Source organism: Psammomys obesus, unplaced genomic scaffold (genome assembly GCF_907164565.1).
Source record: "Psammomys obesus unplaced genomic scaffold, mPsaObe1.curated_primary_1811, whole genome shotgun sequence".
NCBI lineage: Eukaryota > Metazoa > Chordata > Mammalia > Rodentia > Muridae > Psammomys > Psammomys obesus.
In genome coordinates, this window is record NW_026590062.1 from 14,224,888 (window position 1) to 14,235,322 (window position 10,435).

The window sequence follows — 10,435 nt, forward strand, 5'->3', positions numbered from 1 at the left end:
CTCAATCCTTATCCTTATTCAGCTCTCAGATGTCCTCACTCATATTTAGCCTTAACCGTCTGTTATTCCAAGGCTTTACCTCCCCAATTCTTTAAGGGTTCTCTCATCATTGTTCAGCTCTCAAAGTAGCTTTCTAATTTGGTTCATCAGGCTACCCCCTACACAGTTTAACAGCCTAGCAAGGCTCGGAGAACAATTTGGAAAGCAGTACTGGCATCTTTCTGCCTCCTTTTTCTTCAGGATTCAGGCCCCTCAAGTCCAAACCTTATTTTATTTTATTTTTTTTTTCAGCTATGAATCCAATTTTTGCCTTCCCGTCCATGTGGATGGCTGAAAGCTCTGCTGGGCTCTGATGGTGGTTAATTCAAAATACTCTCTCTGCACATGCCTCGAAATACTAAAGCCAGTTTGGCAGGTGCTTTTCCAAGCAGGGATGCCAGGAGGGAAAGAACTGGCCAGTTCCAGGTAATCTGAAACAGCCCTGGAATTCTATAGATACCATTTCCACTGCTTACAAATTTTTGTTCAAAGGATTGTCTCTTCCATTTCCTCTCACATCTTTGGCAGATTCTGCCTTACGTTGGCAACCTGAGAAAAGCACGTCTGTGGGATGAGCAGCCAGCTTCTTGGGTCAAGTACAAGAGTGTCTGATGTTCAGTGCCCTAAATGCTGATCTTTACAGCCTTGTGAAGCAGCCTGGGAATGTCCATCATGCCAAGAGTTAAGAAGGAATAGAGAGTGAAGACAGGAGCACACCGATTCCCTGCTGCTGCCTCCCTTCTAATTATCAGCATGCTGTTCTTTGCTTTGGAGTCACCACCTCTCTGCCTACAGGCACCTCTGTCTGCTACTCCAGCCTCCTGCTACTGAATTTAAGTTTAATATGTGTGTGCAAGACAATGGCTTCAGAGTTCTGGCAGCGTTCTCCATGTGTTGACTTTCTTAGGCTTTTGCCACATGTAAGAATGCGGGCACTTCTGTGACGACCAGATCTTAACCCTCGCTGGTTGAGAATGGATTCATGCTGTCGTCTTCTTCCTCCCATTAGCAATGTCTTGTTATACATTGTCCATCTTGGCTTGGTTTGTTGATCTTTGTGTGTATGTGAAGGTGTGTGCAGATCTGCAGGTGATATGGTGGTGGTGTTTGAATTTGACTCTCGCCTTCATCCTTACGACAAAGTATTTAAGCCATTTGTTGTCTACTGTGTTTCATTTTCTATCCACAAAACAAGAGTGATAGAAATACCAGCTACAAAGGATTGTTGGAAGCAATGAGGGAAGTCATTGGTACCAAGTTCATGGTATGCCACCTCTCTTGTTGACCTTTCTTCTGCTGTGAACATGAAAGGGGAAGTGGCCTCCAGGATTCTGGGCTCGTGACCCCACAGCTATACTATTCTTCCTTCAGGTCTTTAGACAGCTGTCTCCTGTTGAAGGTGGATCTGAGGTTATTAGGTATTTAACTGTTGATCGCTACCCTCACCCCAGGTCTTTACTGTCTTCTGAGCACATTCTCAAGTACACCAGTGATGCTGTGTAACCTTGCCTCTTAAGTTATCTCTGATTGGCCAGTAAAGTTACCTACACCTGGGCTGGGCTGAAGAGAGGGAGGTGGAGCTAAGGTTCATAGGCAGGAGAGGAAGGAGGAAGGAGAAAGGAGATGTCACCATGGTATAGTGTGAACAAGGAGTGCATGGCCTGGAGGAGATTGCTCTGATGATTGGCATGACAGAGCAGAAGCAGCTCAAGTGGAACATATGCAAGTATTTATGGGGATTGTGGTTGGGGAGTAGACACGATCGCTTAGGGGGGTTGTATCTGCCCAGCCCCAGTGCTGTGAGGTTATCAAAAATCTAACAGATCCCTGTGTCTGTTACTTTATCTAAACAGCGGGTTAAATAACAACCACTGTATTAATAATCATATGAACAATAGTAAATATTAATAGCTATTCTACAGTCTCCAGGTTTTATTTTTTTCAACAGCATTTCCTCATACACACAGACTATATGTTAGTTTGCTTGTCTTGCTCCTTCTCTCTAGAATGCACCTGCCTCAGGGTGGGACCACGTCCCTCTGCTCACCTCCGAGAGACCAGTTATCTGTGGGACTGCTGGTAACCATGGATGTTCAGAAGCCAGTGAAGCAAACGAGTAGGAAACAAATGCTCATGTTTATAAGCCTGAGCAGCTGGTGTTGTGCAGCAGGTCTGAGCGGTCCCAGTAAACACACAGGGAGGAAACTAACCTAGAGCTACTTCCTTCCCTCCACCACAAGACCCTTTGGGAGTTTCCCATCAGCCTCCACCCTTTGCATTAGTCCAGGGTACACTATCCATTTTTATTAATTAAAAAACTAATGTATTTATTTTGTATGTATATGTGTGCTTATGTGTATGTCTTAGGGTACATGTGTGTGCACGCATGTAGAGGGCAGAGGTAAACCTCAGGTGTCATTCCTCCGGAAATATTTACCTTATTTCTTGAGACAGGGATCCCCACTGGGACTCGGGTCTTTCTGAGGAGGCCAAGCTAACTGGCTAGTGGGCCCCATCGATCTTCCAGTTTTTTAATGTAGGTGCAGGGGATTGAACTCAGGTCCTCACGCCTGTGTGGCAAGTACTTTAACCACTGAGCTAGCTCCCCAGACCCCAATTTTTTTTTTTAAATTAAGAATCCCCGTAGGTTGTTTTTAGTTCTGCACACACATACCCCTCCCTGAGTAAAAAATACAGAGAACTGATTTAAACTCTTGAACGCACAGTTTGAGCACAGGTGCGCATTCCCATACACATGCACACACACGTGCCTGCGTGTGTCCGTGGGTGCCCTTCCCATTTCAGCGTCCTGCATCTGAGAGGCGGAGACTGCTGCAGCTGATGAACTACACGGCACGTCCTCTGCACCCAGGACCCACGGTTCCTCCTTGAGCGTGCTCATCCTGGCTCCCTTTGGAAGGTGATAGTTGTACTTTCTTTCCTTCAAGTCTGGCCATGAGAAGAATGGGCAGAGCTGACACCCTCAGAAGACTTGGGACAAATCTCCCTCTCATTTATGTGACTGCACTTGATGATGGCTCATCACACAACAGGTCTGACTTGAGACAATGAGGTGATTACGTCTGCATTCCAAATCCTCGCCTTTTGAATTCGGGGACAGAGATACTCAGCGTAGCATGTGAGTTGCATGAAAGAGGCATTGTTGCCGGGTGAAGGGGAAGGAAGATGCTGGCCAAGAGCACAGGTGAGGTTCAAGAGCTAAACGTCCCCTTAGCTTTTACAGTTCCCCAAGATCAAATCCTCTAAGCACCTAGAATCCTGTCTGCAACTTTCTTCTCACATAGACTTCTCAATTGCTTGATCAGTTGATGAAAAAGTTGTGCATGGAAGCAAGCACATTTTAAACCATCTTTTTATTTAGTTTATCCATATTGAATTGCATTTCTCATGTCGTCAGAGCTCCTCGGAACCTTCCTGACGTGCAGCCTGGATTTGGAAGAGGCTCTAGTTTGCTGAAGAGCCATCCATTTTCCACACCATCCATGTGGAAAACATGATAATGCATGTGACCTTTTTCTTTATGGCTGTGCTTTCAAGAGCCAATTTGACTGACACATTGTGACTATTCAGTAGATCTCAGTTAATTGAATTAGTAGTTGAATTCTGTAGAAGAATCCAAAACTCTTATGGGAAATATAGCGATCCTAGGTTTCTTTTTCAGGTGCTTTTGTTGCTACTGTTTAAAATGTGGCACGCCCCAGCAGTTATCAGCACAGATTACTCTTACGAAGGACCCAGGTTCAATTCCTAGCACCCACATGACAGCTCACAGACGTTTGTAACTCCAGTTCCAGGGGATGCAATGCCCTCTTCTGGAATCCTCAGGTACCATGCACAAACATGCTACACATACATACATGCATACATGCCATCTAGTATTTACACACATAAAATAAGAAAAGAAAATACAAATCTAAATGTGGTAAATCCTTGATTATTTCCTCCTTCATGTCCTCCCCCTCCGCTTTCTTTTCTTCCTTTCATTTCTCCTTTAGGATTATCCACCTACTCCACATTGGGATTTGTGGTTTCAGTGCTGAACAAGATTTTAATGCTAGTCCATAGAGCAGAGATTTGATTAAAGACATTTTATAGGCTTAAGCTGGAGAATCAAGAGTAAAGGAGAAGTCCAGAAAAAGAAGTAAGGTGCACTTGAGACCCTGGATGTGGCCTCCTCAAACAGGGGTACCAGCAATTCTTTTACAGCCAGCATGTATGAGACTTTGCTGAAGTTAGAAGTGACTATCTTACCACTGGGTGTTCCTCATGGGATTTCAATAGACAGTGTCTGGCCCTTGGAGATATACTGGATATAGAAAAGTAGGGTATCTTAACCATAAACAGTCTTATTTTAGATGCTGAGGAAAGGAATGATAACCCAACCAAGGTCATATAAGCTCAAGCTTTAGGCCTGGTTCATTGCCGTTTTTATGTGATCATCCTTCACAGTCAATGTTCTTAATACTGTTAGAAGGCCTTGCTTCTTGCCTGGGGTGGGAGGCTTCAATGAGACCCTAAGATGACTGGACGGTTCTCTCTTCTCATGTCTCCTCCCAGTTCCTCCATCTTGCAACTCCTGCCTTAATTTACCCTTCTGATTTCAATCCCTTGATCTTGAGCATTGCTGAAGGTACAAGGTTCATCTTGTAAAGTTTTTGATGTTCAACAGGTCTGTGGTGGTTCAAAGCCATGCTGCATTAGCACCTTGGAGTCCTATGGTGGTTTGGATGAAAAATGTTCCCCATCATGTCTGGCTTTCCAACACTTGGTTAATGGTGCTGTTTCACGGAGTTTAGCTGGTGCAGCCTTGCTGGAGGAAGTATGTCACTGGATTTGAGCGTATAAAGTCAGCACATTTTCTGTTCTCTCTCTTTCCCTCTCTTCCTCTCTCTCCCTCCTGGTCCTGGTGTTCTATCACAGAAATGGAGAAGTATCTGATACAAGTTCTGAAGGTCAGCATGTGTGGGTACATCAGGCAAAGGTTGTGGTCTTCAGGATTGCTCCTGTTTCCGGATGTCATCAGGGAGAACTCACTTTCTTAGCTGTTCAAATCCCACAGCCTCCTGTGATCCCACGGACCCTCCAGCTGCAGAATGAGCTGCCTCCAGTCACACTTCTGAGGCTGTTTGTTGTGGTTGTTTTCTTTTCTTTTAAATCTTGATTTTCTCTTTTGTGATTCTTCCAGCTATTAAAGACTTTCGGTTACATTGGATTACATGAAATAATGGCTAAACCTGGAAGAAATGCTTATCTCCGGGTCAGTTGGTCAAGACTTTAATTTCATTTGCAGATTTAGTGCCTTTTTTCCACATAAGGCAACATTGTCCCCAAGGCTCTAGGGGCATCTTTGCTAGCCCATCATGGGCCCCAGGCATTGGATTGAAGAGAGAATAAGAAAAAAAAAATTTTTTTCCCTAAAGAAAAGTCATATTGAATAAGGCAGCTGAGTTTGAGATGAACTCAGAAAGAAGTTGTGGAGTCTAGAGTTGTCGATGACTCATGAAAGAGATTAACTTTTGAGTTAAGAAACCCCAGTGGAACCAGGATCTGTTCTATGGATTGTCCCAAACACCAGAGCTGGTGACTTAATTCACTGCTGGTAACAAGGCATGTTGCAAAAAAAAAAAAAAAAAAAAAAAAAGAAAGAAAAATAAAATTAACATTACAAATAGATCAAGAATGATTTGCATCACAAAGAGTGTCACCTTGGGACTTCAGTGAATTCAACTGATTTAACTGAATATAAATCATCCAGTGCCAGCTGTTCCTCTGTCCCCAAGTTTCTGGTCCCTAGCTCCATGCTGGGTATTGGGTACCTGAGGATGCTGACACCTCAGTTGGCTTCTGCTTTGAGTTAGTGGGAAGAACAGGCAGTTTCTCCCTGTGAGAAATGCTCCTGAGTAGAGGCATGGTGTTCCCTGATATGACAGGATGGAGATAAGTCCCTGTCAAAAGGTCCGGGAGGTCTCTGTGGCAATGTGTCCAGCTTTGTGAAGGCAAACCGAGGCTAGCAGACAACCTTAGGTGCCATTTTTAGGAATACCACTCATGTCCTTTGAGCTTCGAGACAGTGTCTCTCATTGGCTTGGAGGTCATCATTTACACTGCACTGGCTAGTCAGTGAGCCCCAGGGATCCCCCTGTCTCCACCTCCCCAGTGCTGGCATTCTAGGCATGCCACTTCACACCAACATTTTTATGTGGGTTCTGAAGACCAAACAGATTCTCATGCTCATATAGCGGACACAACCGACTGAGCTGTCTCTCTAGTCCCCTTGGGAGATGTCAGGAAACAAATGAGTAGAAGGAGGGGAGAGTGTCTAGCCACAGAATACCATGTGAAAGGTTCTATGGGAGAGAGAGAACACGGCAAATACCATCAGAGTATAAATGTCCACGTGTCTGAAGCCACAAAAAGGACTGGGGACAGGGACACCAAGGTCCTAGACTATGCCAGGCATCATAGGAGTTGATTGGGAACATTGTCATTGTCCAAAGATCAAAGTGACTCAATTGTGTAGAAGATGGAATGAATCTATAGCTAAAAATGACTTTTAGTTAGCTATAGAAAGCTGGTGAGAGTGGGGTCCCATGGCTGTGTGTGTGTGTGTGGGGCTAGGAACAGACTCAAATCACTCACTGGCACAGAGAGTCAGGAGCACCAGTTGGCAGCAGGAGGCAGTGCATCCTCCAGTGTTTGTTTGTTGAAAAGAAAGCATTTTAAATGATGCCATCGCAAAATCAATGTGTTCCGATTAGAACTGCAAATATTAAAATCATGCCGGGTCAAGATTTAGAACCATGGTTAGCAACTCCTATACCTGCCAGATGCAGGTAGCTGGGGAGGAGGCATGTTTAGATGTCACACATGCAAGGAAGAGGCATGCTTGGTTGTCACAGCAGAGTCGTGTGGTTCTAGAATCAGGTTTTTATCTTTTACTTATTCTTTTGACAATTTAATGTATGTAAACATATATATGCCATGTATGCATATACATTATATATGTATGCACACATATATGTAATATATAATAATCATATCCACATATATACATATATATGCAATGTATAGCTGTGTGTACATATATGTGTGTATACATACATATATATATATATGCAATATGTAATAATCAGATTATGAGACTGATGAGCTGCTACTGCACTAAGGAGGCGTCTGTGTATATAATAATCACACCCACCCAAAATCTCACTCCCACTCCTCCTGGAAGGCTCTCAACATACCACCTTCTCATCTTCCTTTTTATTCCTTTCTCTCCTTCTTTTATTTTCTTTCCTTTTTTCTTCCCTCATTTCTTTCTACTGAGTCCAAATGCCTGCTGGGATGCTGGCTGACCTTGTTGACCTGCCCCTGGTTAACTACTGTTAACCTACAGTGAGTGCGTGAGTGTCACAACCATGTCACACCCTAAAAACAGCATTTCACCCCAGCCTCTGGCTCTTACATTCTTTCTGTTCCATCTTACCTGCTGTTCAGTGAGCCTGGAGGGGATATAGATTTGGTCGCAGTGGATGCCCCATTTACGGCTGATCACTCAACAATTATTCTCACTACTTGGATCCCTTTTGAGCCTGCATGGCTACCACAAAAAGAGGCATTACTCAGCACTGGAATGTAAATGATATAATAGCTGGTGGCCAGACAAGACGCCATCATTGGTACAACGGTGGCATGAAAGTTATAGAGGTAACCAACTAGTCTGATTGGATCCAAGGTCTGCTTAATAGGAGGGAATTCCTGCTTGGTACTGCAAACCTAGTCAAAAGCTCATAGCTTTCTGAGGTCATAGGCTCTGGGGAGAGGGAAACCTTCCAACTATTTTTTTTTTTTTCAGATTATTGTTGCTCTCAGCCTTGGCTAGATATTTTGAGTTTTAAAGAGATGCCAATAATCTAGAATTTGACTATCAATGACTTCAATTTCATTTTTAATGTTTTGCAGATCAACCCTGAAGGAAGCAAAGAAATCCAGAATTAGGCCTGTGGGAATTAATATAACTTCACAGACATTAGGTGAAGACTTCAGACTTGGTTTAGAATCAGAGCTGCACAGAATAGTTTTGGAGCACTGTGCCCAGGGCCTGGCAGCCCAGTGTCTGTTGTTGATGCTTAGTGTCTTTAATGGTTCTCTCCACTCCACACCACAGGGATGGACTTTTGCTGCTTAGCACGTCTGAGCTGGGAGGCATGGAAGAGTGAACCTACTTAATTGATCATAAGCCACAGCTCACAAAGCCTCCTACAGTATTAGGGACATTATCATCCTAATACAGATGGCTGTCTTCTCCCCTTTTGCTGATGTCTCAACTCTGAGGAATTTAAACTCCAGCTTTGAATTACAAATTGAGAGAGGAAACCAATGGTGGGGGAAGTGAGTAGAAGCCCATCTCCTGAGTAAGCTGGAAGCATGATCTCGTAATGACAGCTGGACAGGCCTCCATTAAGCTAATGAGATGCTTAGAGTTAGAGACTGAGTTTCTAAATAGGCAAAAGCCCTGGGCATCGGAGAAAACATCAGATGATTGTGATGTTTCCTGTGGGGACTTGTGATTTTAAACAGACTCACGAAGACCACTGATTCAATTGAAAATATAATGAAAAGTAAAAAAAAAAAAAAAAAAAAGAAAAGAAAAGGCCAACTTTTATTTGAAGATACGTTGAGCTTCTATAAGCAGACAGAAGCTATGGATTTTTTCAGCTCCAGGTTCCACTTCGATCTATCAAGTCCGGATGGTAACATGCTGAGAGAAAGGAAGGGGTCTGCTTCACCATGAAGGGGCAGAGTAAAGGGCAGGGCCACAATAGGGAAAGCCCAGTCATTTAAAGCAACAATAACAACAAAACCTATTAATTCTTTGAGAATTTCATGCAATGTGATTTGATCATATTCACCCCCTCACCCAACTCCTCCCAGATTCATCATCCTGATCAACTTTGTGTTTGTTTGTTTGTTTTCTTTTTGCACCCATCCAGTCCAACTTGTGCTGCCCAACTACTCTCTAATATGTGGCCTTCTACTATAGTGGGGTCAGCCTACCACTGCCACATCTGCAGAGAAAACTGACTTTCCCTCCCTCAGAACTATCTTAGTTGCCAACAGTTCCTCACAAAGAATGTGAGTCTTGTGGGACTGGAGAGACAGCCCAGGGTTTAAGAGCATTGGCCACTCTTGTAGAGGACCTGGGTTCTGTTCCCATCACCCACATGGCAGCTCACAACCCTCCGTGACTTCTGTTCCAGAGGATCTGACACCCTCTTCTGGTCTCCATGGGTACTGTACACATGTGAGATACAGGCACACACATTTTAAAAAACAAAAGAGTATTTATAGGATGAGGACTTCTACAGGGTTTGCTGACTGGATTCTTCTCAAGGTAGAAGGATGAATAGAAATTTGCCTTGATGTGGCATAGTCTCAGATCTATGCGGTAGTAGGGTCCAAGGAAGATGATGGGTGAGTAAAGACAAATAGGATACTCTAGCATGCATGTCCAGCCTACAGGGATGTATGTTGCCAAGCATAGCTATAAATTCAGCCAGACAAAAATTTCTAAACGTAATCAAAACATTACCAAAAGCTTTTGTTTTGTCTTTCACTGTTTTGTTTTTGTTGGATTTTTTTTTTCAGTATTTTTACTGGTTGAATGTCAACTTTAGACAGTGTCCTGTTGCAGTGTCAGAAGGTTGGGGACACCTGCAGAAAATAATGGGGTAAACTGGGAAACTTATATTTTGTTTACAAAGCAACACCAGGCCTGAACCTGTGATAATTACTTCTATGTGGAAATAACAGGATATTGTGGATTGTGCAAGGCCCACCTGTGAGCTACAGTTACCAATGGGTCAAATGTTTTTAAACTCACTACCTAAGACCTAGAGGATAATTGGCGATATCAAGGGAAAGAAGGACAGGGTGTGAGATGGAGTTTTAAAAAAAGAAAGAAAAACGTGTTAGAATCCCATTTTTCAATTTATCTCCTCTCTGAGAATTCAATCTAACAGCTGGAATGAGGGCCAGATTGAAGTCCAAGAGAAAGATAAAATAAAGGATTAGATGGAATCCTTCCTGCTTAAAAAAATCCTACCAGCAGATAATGCAATTTCGTTTCCATCACTCACCGCCATCTTATTTAAAGATTTCACTTCTGGTCTTCCTCCTTTTCTGTCTCTCAGTAGATTGAAGATAGAAAAATCAAATTTTATGCCTACTTCTGCCAGTAACGAGCTATCTTTGGTCAGGTTGGGATTGGAGGTTCTTTTTCATGCATGCATATACGGTCAGTTTTTATGTGATTGAGTAATTTCAACTAATGTGTGTGTGTGTGTGTGTGTGTGTGTGTGTGTGTGTGTGTGTGTGT